The sequence below is a fragment of the Cygnus atratus genome, chromosome 1, assembly GCF_013377495.2.
Source record: "Cygnus atratus isolate AKBS03 ecotype Queensland, Australia chromosome 1, CAtr_DNAZoo_HiC_assembly, whole genome shotgun sequence".
NCBI lineage: Eukaryota > Metazoa > Chordata > Aves > Anseriformes > Anatidae > Cygnus > Cygnus atratus.
Genome location: NC_066362.1, coordinates 183,261,833 through 183,278,148, shown reverse-complemented (window position 1 = coordinate 183,278,148; position 16,316 = coordinate 183,261,833). Strand labels below are relative to the sequence as shown.

General features: G+C 39.8%; 1 long non-coding RNA gene across 1 annotated transcript; it reads right to left on the bottom strand.

Annotated features, from left to right (window-relative positions):
- Positions 1–1,199: 1,199 nt before the first annotated feature.
- On the bottom strand, positions 1,200–8,326 carry LOC118246066 (uncharacterized). Its single transcript, XR_004778066.1, has 3 exons — positions 8,079–8,326; positions 3,125–3,257; positions 1,200–1,741 (listed from the first exon to the last, which is right to left on the bottom strand). It is a non-coding gene; the product is annotated as an uncharacterized LOC118246066 (long non-coding RNA).
- Between the last annotated feature and the right edge of the window lie 7,990 nt (positions 8,327–16,316).

The following is a 16,316-nucleotide window of genomic DNA, read 5'->3' as shown; positions in this document are numbered from 1 at the left end:
ATGGTGGCATTTTCAGACCTAGGATCTAGTCAGTTTTTAATCAATTTAGAGTAATACAAATTCAATACAGCTTACATTAATTTCCTAATTAAAATGTCAGGTAGCATGAAGCTGAATACCTCTGGAAAGTCTGTAATATCAGACCCATTTCCTTTACCAGCCAAACTTGTAATTCAGTTTTAATTTCACCAGATATTTTTTGCTGACTGGTGTTACTCACATTGTCCCCCCTTAATTTTAATAACTAAGACCTGTATGAACAGTTAATCACCTCATTCATTCCATCTATCTCCTTAAAAATGTTGATATGATATTAGCTGTCTTCCAATCTAACTTTTCCAGCCTTCCCAAACCTGTTGAAACAACGCACATGGGTCAGAGAGCTCCTCAGCCTGCACATTTAAAATTCTTGAGAGCAAGGTATAAAGAACTGATGATTTCACAGTGACTTACATTAGACTTCGCTTTTTATCATCATCTTCAACTACTGCTAAAAGAGAAAACATATTAGCTTGCCTAATAATACCTAATGTTTCATGTAATGATACCTAATGTATCAATTTCAGGTTTTTTTCAGATACTTTCTGAATGGTCTTTGCTCCATTACTCACAGTTCCATCATTTCCAGCCAGTAGTATCATTTCCAGCAACAATATTAATTGTTGTTCAAAGGACTTAATTTCTGAGATGCTTAACTCATTCCTTACTGTTAATTCTGCTAGCCGTGGATTTCTTTTGATTCACCTTCTTGTTTTTTGGTTTTTGTTGTTTCCTAAAATCTCTATTTCTTTTTTGTCTCCCATGTTTTGTAGAATCACAGAATCATAGAATCATTCAGGTTGGAAAAGACCTCTAAGATCTAAGTGCAACCTATATTTGCATTCGTACCCCTTCTGATCTGTCTGTTCTCTGTTAACTAGAATTGCCTCTGTTCTCAGTTGGATTGTGGTTTTTAAAGCATCTCCTTGAATGTTTTAGGCACTTCCTAATTATTATTCCCTTTGCTATTTATTTTTTCTTTTCAGCTGATTTAGCTTTTAACTGTTTTCAGCTTTGTGAGACTGGCTTTTTCCTTTTTGTTTTTTTATATTACCAAGTACATGTACGGCTGTCTGGTTACATGTCACAAATAAAATCAAGTCACAATACCTTGCACTTAAGCAATCTCTTTTAACTTCACGTTAGATTTCTCTACAAGTCAAGACTGAGTCTAACACATACTCGTTTCATGTTAGAGACAGAATTTTGGGGGCTAGGAAAGTAATCTTTATTTAGCAGAACTTTTCATGTGACATTATTAACCTGAGAGGATATCCTTCCTGACCCTTCCTGGAAGTACGTTTAAAAGTGAGACTGTAGACATTTGGCCATGTTTTTAATGAAGAATAGGTACGAAGAAGACCAACATGTTTTGAAGTATATTTTAAGAGCATGGTCAGCTTAACCTACTAAGTTCTGTTCATGCTGGGCTTTTTCCATTCGAAATTCAGCTGAACTCGTTCCACCTACAGAACTTTGGTGCAAAATAGATAGCAAATGCTTTTGTCCTTATGATATTAAGGGATTGGCATTTGGAGGTATTACCTTAGTAGCCTGAGAACTTCTTAATATTTCTCAATGTATTTCATCTTTATAAACCAGCCATACTGAAGCAGTGATCCCTAGAAAATCCTTGTATGTTTATTTAGGAGGCATGGTTATTTGGATCCTCAGAAGCTCATGTGGTTTCTTCATATTTTTGCTGTAGAAAGGAAAAAAATACTAGTCATGACAACAGGTTGGTAGGTTGGTAACATTCTGCTTTTTTTTTTTTTCCCCCACCTTCTTCTGAACTTACCTCATTAACAAACGTCTCAAAATAGAAAGGATAATCTCTGTAAAGATATGCAAAGACTCATTTTGGAATGTCATTTGAGACTCTCCTCACTGAATGCTGTCCACAAACTTTGCTCTCCAGATGAAAACATGAAAAGATGTTCACAATTAATGTTGATGGCAAGCATCTCCTTAATAATGTTTTATTTTAAAACACTCTCATGTTTTAAACAAAGACAGTATATATGCCTTCCAGGCGAAAAAAGACATCTCTATAAACTAGTCTATTTAAAACTTAAAATATAATGAGAGGGAAAAAACATAGTAATATTTGACAGACAAGAACATTTTACTGATAAGCACAGTTTATTTGTGCAGTGTTGGCATTAAAGCAGGATACAGTGAGTAGAAGGGAAAATGCCGTTTGTATTAGAAAACTCACTGTATTTTAATTAAAAACTTGATTTATATGGATCAGATTTATCTGTATTTTCACTATCTGGCAGAAGTAAAAAGAGTCTCGTAAACTTATAGTTGCTTCAAGCAACAGGGGTCAAGCAATGCACCATTTTACCATGTGGTTGCTTTAAAACAAGTTGGGGACCGACTGAATATTTTGCCTAGGGGCTCCAAGAAGAAAATTGTTGCGCTCCAATCCACTCCTTGGAAATAAGTTAACAGCAGTTCTCTTGGAGATCATGATGTTATTTCTACTCTGTAGAACCATTAGCAGTGGTCTGTTTGAAGGTCTATGCCTTTCAAAGGGAGATGCGTTTGGTAATTTATACCCTGATTTTAAAATTGACTGCAGTTTATGGGCACTACCACCATTTTTCAATAAGTTATAGATCAAGCAGTTATTAAGTAAAGATTGCAAGATTAAGCATGTGATAAATTCACTCCCCTGGGAATCACCTGGCAGCAAATACCAGGCCCCGCAATTAATCAAGTTATCAGAGAAGCTGAATTACATGAAAATCTTTTTAACAATATCAATTCAATTAATATTTTAGACAGCAAAAATATACAAATCATAATGAATATTTTTATACCTACAAAGATTTTTTAACCCACTCAATACCTAACACAAAATACTTTGAGATAGCACACTAGTCTTACAGTTTCTGGTCTTACCATAAAATAATAGTAGGAGAAGCAACTGTTTTCCTATGTAGGAAAATAGGTGAACATTTAAAGATGTGTCACTAAAAATATACTTCCAGATATATCACTATACAAAGTTGGGACAAAAAAAGTAAGTATCTATCCCTTAATTCATGAAGCAGTTACTTATTTTCTAGAATCTTACCATGTTTGCATGACAGGGATGTACAGTGGTGCATATACTGTTGTCTTTTTATGTCTCTTCATCTTTTTCTGCCTTCCAGTGCATATTCCAAAAATTCTTCTCACTCCTTCCACAGGTACTTCTGGTCAAATGCCTATAAAATGAAGCATTCTTTGTTTGTTTTGTGGCTTCTGAAGTTTTATTTCCCTCTATCACAAGACTTAAAGGCACCATATTCTACAAACTATCACATTTAGATGCAGTGAAACCCCATGTTACTGCGCACTAATGTAATAATGAGAAATGTAATTAAAGTCACTACTATAATAACATCTTATCGGAATGCACAATGAAGATAAACTTGCTTATTCCAGAGACAGAGGGCTTATTGCATAGGAAGCAGTTTGTTCTGATGGATTCTTTGATCTACAACCAGTATCTTTGTTAACTGGGAGGGTGGGGAAGGGCTTGGTATATATTGCTACATTTTCCTTCAGCTGCCAAGCAAAGAATAATTAAAAATAAGGGGGGCTTCAGGATCAAAGAAATGGAAAAAGTTACGTTGCCTAGTGGCTGAGGGAAAAAGTTTTTAAAAAGATCTTCATTAGTAAATATTTAGATGGCACAGATGCTGAATAAACACCTCGTTTAGCTAGACTTCAGCAGAAAAATTACTTTGTGAAAAAAAGAATATCAAAAGACTCAAAAGAAAAAAATAAAACTAGGTTGGTGGCAAGTATGTAAACTGTGTATAGAGATACCGCAACTATGCACAAGGTATCAAGTTTTCTTCATAAAGGGCAAGAAATTGCTCTGACTCATCTCTCCATATTTTGTACACAAGTGAGACTGGATGGCAACTGAAAGCCTCAGAGACGTTTCAGAAGTCATTCCTGGGAATGGGGTGAGATAGTGTCAGCCCACTGGCCCTTGGCACCATGTATCTCAAACATGTAGGATCAGCTAGCTCCAGTCTCTCCCAAAGGGGCCACTAAGAAGCTCAGGGAAATAAAGAAGAAAATGAGTGATTTCTTTTTCTCTGTTTAAGGCATGCCAAAGCTAGAGCACAGCATTAATAGTTTATTCCAAATGCTTAAACACTCGGTGCATGGTTCCATGTTTGCAGAGTCCAAGTGGAAATGACTCAGCACGAAAAAAAAAAAAAAAGAAAAAGAGCAGGCTGCCCTGTTGTAATTCACATAATTAAAATATTCTGCCTAAATGCATTACATCTCCCCACACACATCAAAGGCTTGTGTTTCCTCAAACTCTCCATTTACATTTAGGGAAACCAGAGTTCTTAAGCTCTTAAGAGAGAGTAAATATGATGTGGCCTGGGCACCTCTGCCTTGGTGTGGATAACAAATCACAAGGCTGTGTAAAATACAAGGTCCCAGGCAATGATGCCTCATATTTAATATGTACTGCAGCAGTGCTACAACTCAGTTACCCTTTGCTGTGCTAACAGCAGTGCACCTAATGCTGTTTGCATGTTAGCCTGTATTGACATGTGCCTGCAATAGGGCACCTAGGTCCCTTAATGATCTACACCATCATCAGTCCCACTGTGTAGGAAAACGAGGTTGCAGGTGTCCAGGGATCAGCACAGGAATTTATATCCTAGCTGGGGGTGAGTGATTTTTGTCTTACTTGGGTTTTGAAGGGTGGGTGGGGAAGTTCTGGGAACTGGGAGGCTTCCTAGAGGGGTGGCACTTCAGACAGGACAAGGGCCTGCTGTGCCACTGGTGGTGGTAGGTTGGGGCTGCCCTTCTTTCCTCCTGGATTAGATAAAATCAGTGAAGACTTTCTGCACCAGTTTGTGTGAGGAATTCACTGTCTTACCTAGCAGCCTCCATGTTGTGGAGAATGCAGGTGGAGAGGCTGCAATATAGGGAAATAAGGATTCAGAGATCCTGGTGTGAGGAGAGCAGCAGCCGTAGGTTTTGGTCCAGAAAAGAGAGTTACAGTCATAGCAGGCCGTATCAGGTCAAGGAGGCCAATCGATGCAAGCATGGAGAATGGATAAAAAGGCAGCAGTCTTAGGAGAAAAGCTGGATGTTTTTCTCCTTCTAAAGCCTTCTATAGCCCTGTTAGCCAGGCCTAGGCCTAGGTCAAGGACACTGGGGATGTGAGAGGAGTGATGTAGGGGCCAGGCTGTGGTGGTGGTACCCCCTGTCTCTAGGTGTCAGGTCAGATCTTTGCCTTAGGGGACAGTTTTCTGGCTCCCTGTGTGACTGACAGGGTCAAGAGCCTTTCCTGGTGGGGTCAGCCACTCCAGAAGCTGGAGTCTCTCACCTGGCCCATACTCCCCATGTCTGATGCCTACATGGTAGCCTCATACAGGGTTAGTGACGTGGCTCTCTCTCTATACTGATGGTAGGGAAACTGTATGGCAATTTCTGGTTTCATTTTTATGTTTAGGGGAGCAAAGCCATTTGGAGTCAGCTGCTAGAAAACACATGTTGTGGAGGTGTGTTTCAAGAGGCACTTGACTTGCAAGAGGGCTTAACAAGGGACTTGCAACCTCGTTGTAGGAAAGTGAGCACCAAACCATCTTCTGAGGCAGGTAGGAAGTAGAGGCTGTGTTACTACAGTAATGTAATGGTTACAGCAAAACGGAGCAGAGAGGTTCTGGGTTCTCCTTAGCTTAAAAAAAATTAACCCTTGGTACCACTGAGCTATTGTTTAAATTGGGCTGTTGTTCAGCAGAAGGTGCAAGACTCTTGAGGACACAGACTAAGTGGAGAAGTACAGAAGTACTTTTTTTTTTTTTACGGAGGAACATGTTTGAGAATGGAGATTCTTGGTTCTCGTCCATGTGCTGGGAACTGCTTCACAACACTTGCCTGTCAAGTCATTGAATAAAATGCATCTGCAGCACTGGAAACAAGACCCAGGACTCCTTTCCCAAGAGGATATTTAAACTTTTCATTGGAAAAGATTTAAACTTTTCATTGGACATATTTTGTCAGCAATGATTTTATTACTCAGTGGCTATTAATCATATGCCTTACTGTGGCATTCATATTTCAAGTCATTAGCCTTTTACTTTCTGGCAAAAATGTAGTAGATCTGCGAGACTGACTGTTCCCTGCTGTTGAAAAATCCATGGCATCATAAAACTTGAGAAGTCTTGCACTAATACAATCAATTTACTAAATGACATCTATATTCGAAACGCAGTGTGCATGTATATTGCTTCACAACAGAAAACAAAACACTGGTGGCAGTGCCTGTTCTGGCAATTGTTGAGTTTCTTGTATGTGAGGGTCTGTTCCCTCTGACTTAGTGGCATTTACAACTATGAAGCTGTGTTGCCACATAACATTTTGTTGTCAGGTTTGTATCTTAGCAAAATTATGATTACATCTTTTTTTGTTTGTTTGTTTTTTAAATATTATTTCATTATTTGTTGGTTATGAAAGATAATGTTTGCCATTGACTTTACATCCAGTGAATGTTTCCTATAAGCCTTTTTGCTGTGTAAAGCAAAGCCATAGGAAATGTAAGCCAATTTATTTTGAAGCTCTTAACTGTCTTACTGTCTACAGAGAAAACTGCCACCGTATGTGCATTGCTTACTTTGATCTGGTCTCTTCCTTGAGAATGAAGAATTAATCTATACAGGATACAGTCCTAACTGTATGGGATTCAATTGTGAGTGAATATAAATGCAGATCAAATTAGGAGTAAAATGTTGACAAGTCTCCAGAAGAACATGGAATCTCAAATGAAAGAATGAATTTTTTGTGGAGCTAGGAATGTGAATTTCCTATGAAACTTTCAGCATCCTTGTAAATTACTGTCCAGGCACAGTTGAGAATATCAGTCTACATGCCTTCTAACTTTTCCTAATTCTGAAGTTATCTGACTGAGCTTTATGAATGACCACTCTGCAAATGTTTTCACAAAACATTTTGCTTGATGGAAAAATAAAAGCTCTTGCACATTGCTCAATCTGGTGCAACTGCATTAGATTTGCACTTAGTAGCAAAAGTATTCTCCCCAAAGTAATCACTGCACATAATAAAACATCCTTAAAGTGGGGAATTGGTGTTGGGAATTGATTGGTGTTGACTGTACACCTACTGAGCTATATGCATAATGCTTATATTAATGGAAAGGAGAGGAGCTAAAACCCCAGGATTTTTAGAGCAGCCTGCAGAAAGGGTAAACGGGGTCAATGAAATCACTTCATCCCCCCCGTGAGTGCTTGTTATTCACTGTGAGGAGCTTTTATTCCAACATATTCAAATCTTTTGCCCTAACACTGGAAAATTCAGAAGTCTTTTTTTTTTTTTTTTAGTGTAAATAAGTTATCATGCCCTTCTTCCAGACTAGGGATAGATTGATGTACTGTGTAATCTTGAATAAATCAGAATTTTCCAGGAATAGAAAGAATGCTTCATTATTTTATAACCCAGAGAAATCAGTAGATGTAAAATTAGATTCCTTTAAACATGCAGGTCTGTTCAAGCCACTCCTGAAATTCCTTTGTGATGGGGGAGGGTGCATGTAGCAAGAGCAACCTTCCCTCACTGTTTTCTCTGAAACTGTTTCAGTATTAGAGGTACAGCATCCATGGTTTGGGGGAATGGAGTGGGCCTTGCACTAGATTTTTCTTCCTTTTCTTCCTAGTTTTCTAAGTGTAAGGTGCAGTCCCATTCTCTCTCCTTTGCATGATTCTTCAGGTGGAACTCGTTTCTAGGGTACCTGAGCAGTGACTCTGTATTTGGGACTTTATCATGATCCTCTTTTATTATCTGGAGAAGGCAACATACAGGGTAGGAAGTTAGCTGTACCATTAATTAACTCCTTTGATAAGTGAACCAAAAAGGTCCATATTTTTTTGCCACGGGATCACTTGCACTATATGCAAATAGAGGTGTGGGTGTAAGAATTTCAGACGTATCATGTAAGTTGAGGCAATGCATGAATCTATGAATAGTGCACACAAAAGTTGCATAAATCTTACATATTCCTGTGCAGTCAGCCGTTTCTTCTGTAGCTTTCTAGCAAATACTTGAATGAGATTGCTTGCTGTCTCCTTGATGAGAGTAATTGGTGCTTTTTGTAGTCCCACTGCAACACTCCTGCAGAAAACTGGTCATTTTTCTTCTGTTCCTGTCCTTATGAAGCATTTTATTGAGAAAATAAATTATCAAGAATAGTAGAATTAGACATAACACCAGAAAACATTTTTCTTAGACCAGAATTTTACTGTTTGATTGAAAAACATTAAAGGCTGCTCTAACCTCATCTGTGCTTAAACTCTCATTATCACGAAAGCTTCTACCAGGCAGAATCTAGCCAGACTTGTAAAACTACTAAGGAAAAGCTGACACAGTGGATTAGCACTTCCAAAACTTATGACTTGGCTTAAAGACTGGAAGATGGCCATGGATATGGTTTTGGTTTTTTGTTTTTTTGGCAACAAGATACAAAAGTTATCAGCAGTTCTGATGTTGAGACCTTAAATGGCATCAGACCTAGTCAGCCAAAAAGAGTTAGAAATTCCTTGTGGTTTTGACCTGGTTCCTGGTTTGACAGCAGATGATTGAGTGCATGCAGCAGGGTAGCTCATGACAGTCTGTGCAACTGAGGTTGCAATGTGGCTACAGGATGAAGCCTGTCCTTGACATAATTGAATGACTCCCATAGCTAAACCTCTCTCTACTTAATGAAGATAGGAAGATAAAGATTTGTCCCACATGTGGAAAGCTGCTTTCCAGAGACCACGTAAAATGAATTTGCCAAAACTGTTTGCAGAGCTGAATGACTCTTCATCATCCTGTGGTTCAAACAGCTCTTCTGATCTCCAGTCCAAAAGCTGACACTCGGTATTTCTCTTTGTTTTGTAACGGGATCTTTATACAGACTCAGAATAACCCCAGATGAAACATTAGAACATGGCAAAAAACAGATGGGAATTCCAGAGTTAATGTCACCTCATTCTTAAAGAATATTGTACAGAACATGCCAGCAACAAAGGCTTGGATTCAGTCTAGATTTTGAAGCTCATTCTACTAAAACAACAAACTTCTGAAAGTTCAAAGGAGGACAGTGATCTTAATCTTGATAGCAGAATATGAAGACACAAGGAAGGTAGAGTCTGACAGGTGAAAAGGCATAGACCTGAGAGGGACTTAAGGTCATGTAGGTAAGAGGGAACACCTGTGGCTATGCCATTTCTGGAGGACATGTCTGTTCGGCAACTGTTTCTTGAATACTAAGTGTGTGCATAGAAAGAGACTGAGTTTTAAATTATTTGTATAATTTGCTGCTTGTATGGCAGTGCTGGGAAGAGTGGTAGAGTTGTAGACAACTGATAACCACCCACAGTCTGTTAGAGAGGTTATGACCGAGTAGTGTTTATTGATGGTATAACAAGCCCTTAGAAAAGGTATGAGACTTGGGAGGCCCGATGCAATACCTGGGAGCTGCTGGAAGTCTATTCGAGTGGCTTTCCTCATGACTTGTCTGAAGCATTTCCTAGGGGTCTGCTGTAAGAATGCTTACAGAATCAGAATCACAGAATCACAGAATCGTCTAGGTTGGAAGAGACCTCCAAGATCACCGAGTCCAACCTCTGACCTAACACTAACAAGTCCTCCACTAAACCATATCACTAAGCTCTACATCTAAACGTCTTTTAAAGACCTCCAGGGATGGTGACTCAACCACTTCCCTGGGCAGCCTATTCCAAAGCCTAACAACCCTTTCCATGAAGAAGTTCTTCCTAATATCCAACCTAAACCTCCCCTGGCACAACTTTAGCCCATTCCCCTTCATCCTGTCACCAGGCATGTGGGAGAATAGACCAACCCCCACCTCTCTACAGCCTCCTTTAAGGTACCTGGAGAGAGCGATAAGGTCATTACATTGCAGGTGGCCAATGTGCCTGGCTGACCCACAAGCTGCGTTGCTCTGTGCTGCTGCAGCTTGACTGCTCCCATTTGCCTAAAATACATCAGGTTATTTCTCATGACTGCAGTTACGCGTCTGCAGTGCATTGAAGAGCTACTGTGCTGACCAGTTTGCTGGTTTGAAATGTGCTAGGCAGTTTAACTTGTTTCTTCAAAAAAGAATGTGCTGGTGTTGGCAGCTATGGAGTATTCCTACCCGTGGATTCCACATCCAGCAAGAGTTCATCTTCTGCAGAAAGAGAGACATGGAGCATATTGCTTTGGCAAAATAAGATCTACCCATGGCACTAATGAATGTGTACATACCAAGGCTCTGTGTGTGTGTGTGTAGTATAAGAATCTGGCAAATAGTCATCTTACAGACTGATTCACTGTTACCTGCAAGTGTATTAGTACTCGGACGACTTCTCCAAGCAATCCAAACAAGGGGGAACTGGATTTCTTTTTTTGTTTGTTTGGTTTTGTTTGTTTGTTTGTTTTTTAAGCCAGGGAAACATCTGTTTAAGGGAGTCAGGACAGATAAACAGGTCTATGAAATGAATGGATGTATGCAAAGCAAAATGGATTTAAAAATATTGAGGAAAATGGAGAGTACTTAGCTCTTTCCCTTCTGATAGATCTTCAAAAAATGAAATCATATTCTAGCACACCCTTCTCAGCTATGATCTCACAACTATTATAGCAGCACGGTCATATAAAAATACCATCTGTTTTTCCAGCAAGAAACAAAGGTTTGTCTGTATCTTCTCCCCTGAGCCCAGATGACCCCCTGGGCTAGCGTGGTCGAGACTCCCTTATGTGCTGTTGGCTAACGCAATAGGCACAACAGCAGCATCCAATTCTTAACCTCTGAATCCCTGTTCCAAAGAGGTAGATAACTTATGGTTCAGCTGACAGGGTGCAGACTTCAGCAGTGCTGGAACACTACTTTAATTCATGCCCCTTGAGCTATAACAGACGTGCCACTGCATCCCTAAGTAACATACACGGATCATAAATAAGGTTAGATGTTATTTTAAGTAATAAACACTGAGATACAGAAACTTCATTGCAGTCTTTTGTCTTTGCTTGTCTCTTCACTTGGACTATTTTTAGTTTGTAGTCAGCGTGATGACTGTGAAGCCAAGGAACACTTGGACAATAGGTACATAAATAATTATGGATAGGTCTCCAGAGCCTTAAACATTAGCAGAGGGATTCAAGCTAAAATACTGGCTGGGACTAGTCAATGCCTTGGAGGTATTGCTGTGTGTGCTTATACATATTAATATAATTTCATTCTCCCTGGTGAAACACTAACCTGGACTTCTCTGTAGTGGTGGTGCTTGGAAAGTCTGCACAGGAGCTTTGGGAGTTGTAAATCGGTACCTTATGGAGTGTGGTTCTGCAAAACGAACTGGAGCTGTCTTCTGTATTTGGCTGTTTACACTCCCCAGTAGTGATCTCTGAGTACTTTATATGGCTGAAAACTGATTAAAATTGTGTTATTATTCATTTCAGAGTTACCCTGCTTTGGGATAATGCTAACCAAAATCAGTTAGGATTACTGAGCAAACCTCTAGAAAACACACTGCACATCAGCAGGACACGTCTGAGAGTAAAAAGAGAAAAATTTTGTTTTTCCAAATCAAATTTAAAACATGAGTTAACAAATGTTTTTTAAGGATAAAAAACTAAGTGCGTGTCAGGGGATTTTGTTACTATTGCTTTCGGTTGTGATAAAAAATGGTAACGGTAAAGAAATCTTGTGTAAACTACTGAACCTTTTTAGATAACTTTTTTTTTGTTGTATGTTGTTCAAAGACAAACTCTCTGATATGAAGTAGACTCAATGAAAAAGTCCCTTATGAAGTGTTAGTAAGTAGTGCAGAAAAGTGAGTTTTTACATAGGTATATTAAAAACTTTTCTTAAGAATTGATATCTGCATTTGTTTAAGGCACAAACTAGGAAAGCATTGATGTTGATAAGAATGTAGCAGAGTCTCTGAAATTACTTTGTTCTGGCGTTTCTTTGGATGGCTGGATCATGCAGGAGCCCATGAGTAATCCGAAAGATTTGTGTCTGCATGGGTCAACCCTACAAAAGCAAGGATAGGAGGAAAAAGTAAAGGTTCAGATTCCACTGAAATACAAATTGTGAGACTGTTTGTATCTCTGCAAGTCTATAAAGAGAATAATGAAGAAAAGTTAGGCACGATTTGAATGGCAGGCTTTGCGATGAGGGAAGCAATCTACTTAGGCTCAACTTTGGTTCCCTACACAACCTCTGCAGTTGAGTAGGACTACATCAAACTGGAAGCAATCAGCCTTTCTCCCGCTAGGAACAATTTACAAATGTTCCACCAGAGCCTCCCATCCCGTGTTGTGGTACTACATAAAACCAAGCGGTGGCTTTGGGATACATCAAGAGGTGGTGCCAGGACTTTTTTTTGCTGGAGGTCTGCACCTTCAGCTCTTGTCTAGGCTTGAAAAGAGAAAAAAAAAAAGAAATTTAAATTTTTATTTCTTACCTCAGAAAAGAGGTCTCATCAGCAAGTGACAAATCATTCTTTGAGCTTGTGGTGAGTTCATAGCTGTCAAAAGGGGAAGTCCTCCTTTTGCTGCTTTTTACCGTGTGCCTGCTGGAGCACACAGTGAGTCATTTTGAGTCACTGAAATGGCAGAAAAGGATCTCAGAAGGAAAACAAATGAAGATGGCACCCTGCCATTCCAGTGAACTGAACTGGCCTGAGGGAGTCTCCAAGCAGCCGCAGAACAGGTGTAGAGGGAGCTGGAAAGCTCCTCATTACGGCCGTGTGTAATTAAACCAGCACAGCTGCTTCTGAAATAGTACCTAGGAGCATCTTCTGCTGCTTCTGGGGTTGCTGCACAACAAAGCTGAAGTATGTTGTGCCTGAAAGAATAGCACTCGCAAGAAACATATCCTTGATTTTGATGTAAATAGTAAATACCCCAGAGAGAAAGACTGGCACCCAGATCTTCCTCAGCCTGAGGTAAGCACTGTGATAAATGAGGTCGAGTCATGTTTCCCTGCTGGGCTTTATGCACAACAGCACACGGTGGAACAGCTTCAACAGAAGGCAGTTAGAGAACACCCCCTGGGACAGATGGGTTTGGTCTCCCTCCAGCGTGGGAATTTGCTTTTGGTCTCCCATTCCTTAGGTACAGATTTGGATCAGTAGAGCAGTAGGCAGGCTCCTGCTCTGTTGAGGGAAAACTTCAGCCCGATTTTCTAAAAGGCTTCTACTCCTCCCTACCCTAAGAAAAAGGTTCTGGGCTGTGCAATGAGCTGACAGATCTCCCTGCGTGCTGAACAGGCTGTTATTAGACAACTCTGACTAAAGCCAGCAGGCTGCTGGCAGGCTGCATGCGGTATTTCACGCAGGTAGAAGGTGCCTCGTTCGGGATTCTGGATTCCAGTAACCTCAAGGGCAGGCACCCACCCGGGATCTTGATGGTTAACTTCTGAAGTCACGTATTGGATCTGGTCCAAAAGTTGTCACCTGATGTGATCTTCATGGGAAAATCAAGATACATGGTTCCAAACATCCCATTGGCTCAGGCAGATGCATGCAGATACTGGAAATAAACTACACCGAGTCACTAGCTGAATCTAAAAACTTACAGATTTAACACAAAAAAAATCCTCCTTTTAAGGTAAATGCTTTGGGAAGATCAGGGTGTGAATGACTTTCTATATTTCATACAAAGAAAAAGCATCTCTGATCTCTGATAGCTAGACTTGTATTAGATGTATTAACTTTTAAAGGATCTGGTTTCTGACAATTCTAAGTGAGTTATGTTTTCCACCACTCTGCCCCTGACATTTCCATAAAACTTTTAGGTTCGTGTAAAATGTTCTGGTGTCACAGACTGTTGTCTTTGCGTTGGGATTATTAAATACTGTAATTTGTGTCTCTGCTACGTGGCCATCTCATGTAAAAAATCCATAAGCCAGTGTGTAGCTTCTTTTCAAGACATCTTATTATCCTTCACATTTGCTTAAAAGTGAATACTTGTCATTGTGCTTCCTCTTCTCTGCATTCATTAAATATATGGACTAAGTTAACGTTTATCTGTATGTTGATATGGGTCTCAAGATGCATGGGGACTTAAGAGCTCTGACCCAAATCTGAAATTTGCCAGTATTAAACATCTTTGCTGTGCTGTAGCCTGATCTGAAGACATGGATAAGCCATGGTAAAATCTTTTCTAAGTTCCTCATACACACTAAATTTCACTGTGAACAAGCTCCTATGCACTTTAATTTTCACAGTGCAAAGGCAGTTTGTGCTCATCTTTTATTTGCTCTTTGTTGGGTTTTACAAAGTAGGCACACCTTTGCCTCAGAAGTGTGGTATTTATATATGGCTGACAATACGTGATTAGAGGAATGCTGATAACCGAGCAAAATCCCAAAACCAAGCATGAGTCTAAGCTTCTGTTATAGCACTGCTGGAGTCCTGAGCTCCTGTGACAGCCTGGGCTTGGGTTCCCTTAAACAACAGAGGAACTGAATCTGTGTCGTACCACTCTCTTTGGATGCACTGACCATTCCACCAAGAGGGAAAAAAAAAAACAAAAACATACACCTGTTTTAACTTTAGCTGATAAAGGAGAGTATACTGTTCCTCTTTATCCTTTGTCTCATGTGTACACTATCCAAACTTCCAACTTATAAACAGAAGGTCTCAAATCAAATTGCCTTTGCCATACAACTTATTAATTCCTGAATCAATCCAATGAACTAAAAATACGTATTTAGGAAAAACAGTCCTTATATAAGCAAATATCTCCTCATAGCACATATACGCAATGTGGGAAAATGTCAGAAAGGCTACTTTTTTCCTATGTTCTTCCTACTTGGCTTTCTAATTCTGAAAAGTGAATTTATATTGAAGCTTGGTATGTATAGTCTCCCATATCTTTGTGAAAGACTCCTTCATTGCTCCTTAATGCTGTTCAGAACTGGGACCAGGAGGCCTACTGCAGATTTCGGAGACCAGGGGTGGAACAATAATCTGCCTGCTAGCAGGCATTTATGGATTAGCCTGCTAGCAGGCAGTTATGGATTAGCACATAAAGATGAGATATGATTTGCCAAAGGGTTTTGTAGAGGTTAGATAACAACTGAGAATCTTAGAAAGGGAACCTGAGTTCCAGACTCTGAAAATTGCTCTGTCCCCAGTCCCTACTTGTTTTAAACCATGTCATTTCTGTCCTAACCTTATTCTTGTGGTGGACTTGGCTTACTGAACCCCTTAAGCTTCCCCTTCCCTCATCAGCAATGTTTGTTTTTTCCATCCTTAACTGATCTGTCTCCTTTCTCATTCCCTTGCTCTACTCTTTTTGCTGAGTCCACTGCTGTTCCTTTCCCATTCCTCGTGCAGTCTGTTTCCCATCTTCCATTTCACTCACTGGCTTCCAGTCTCAGCCCCAGGTTGGCCTCCTTTTCAGTTTCTCCCCACACTCTTTCTGTCCCAGTTTACTCTTTTTTTTTCCCCCCCTCCCAGTTCAACTTTTCTCCCCACTGCAATGGAGTGTGTCAGGCTACACCTGTACAAGTAAACTAAACCTGTGCTAGGTGTCCCCTAGCTGCCCATGCCTGTCAGCATGCTCTCAAAGTATTTTTCAGGCACAGTTTGGCAGTCAGTGTGGGTCCAGAACTTACTCCAACAGATGTTGGAGTTTGGATGTGGCAAGCCTGCTTTGAAAGGCAGCTGGGAAGGAAGACGTAGGCATTTGGATGTGACCTGTGCCATGTCTGTTGACCTCAAAGACAGAGAACAGACTCTGGACTACGAAGATGTGTAGTGACCTTTATCCAGGGCTCAAATTTACTGAGATAATTCCCATTTCTCCCTTAAAAGAATTCCCTGCCAACAAGTTCCAGTGTCCAACCCCAGAAAGCTCAAATATGGTACATCTAGCCTTACCTCTGCATCTTTCAGGTTGGAAGATAATTTTTTTTGGTGTTGTTGTTGGAATGACCTGTGCACAGTTGCTAAAGGAGACAGCTCAATAAAGAGAGATTTACTGGAGCGTTAATCTGCATAGTTTTTTTTAAAAAAAAGCTTTGTAGAATATACTACTTTTTTTTAAATTCATAAACTTAGCACCCCCTTTCCAAGCTTTGACATCCAACACAAAAGCAGAATTTCTTAAAGAAGAAGTCACCAGATGTTTACTTACCATGCAGAAAACAATGCATGACCTAAGTCTCATCATTTGAAAAAGGTGAACTACGTAGGTTAAAATTTAAAATAAAGTCAATTTTAAGATAAGAC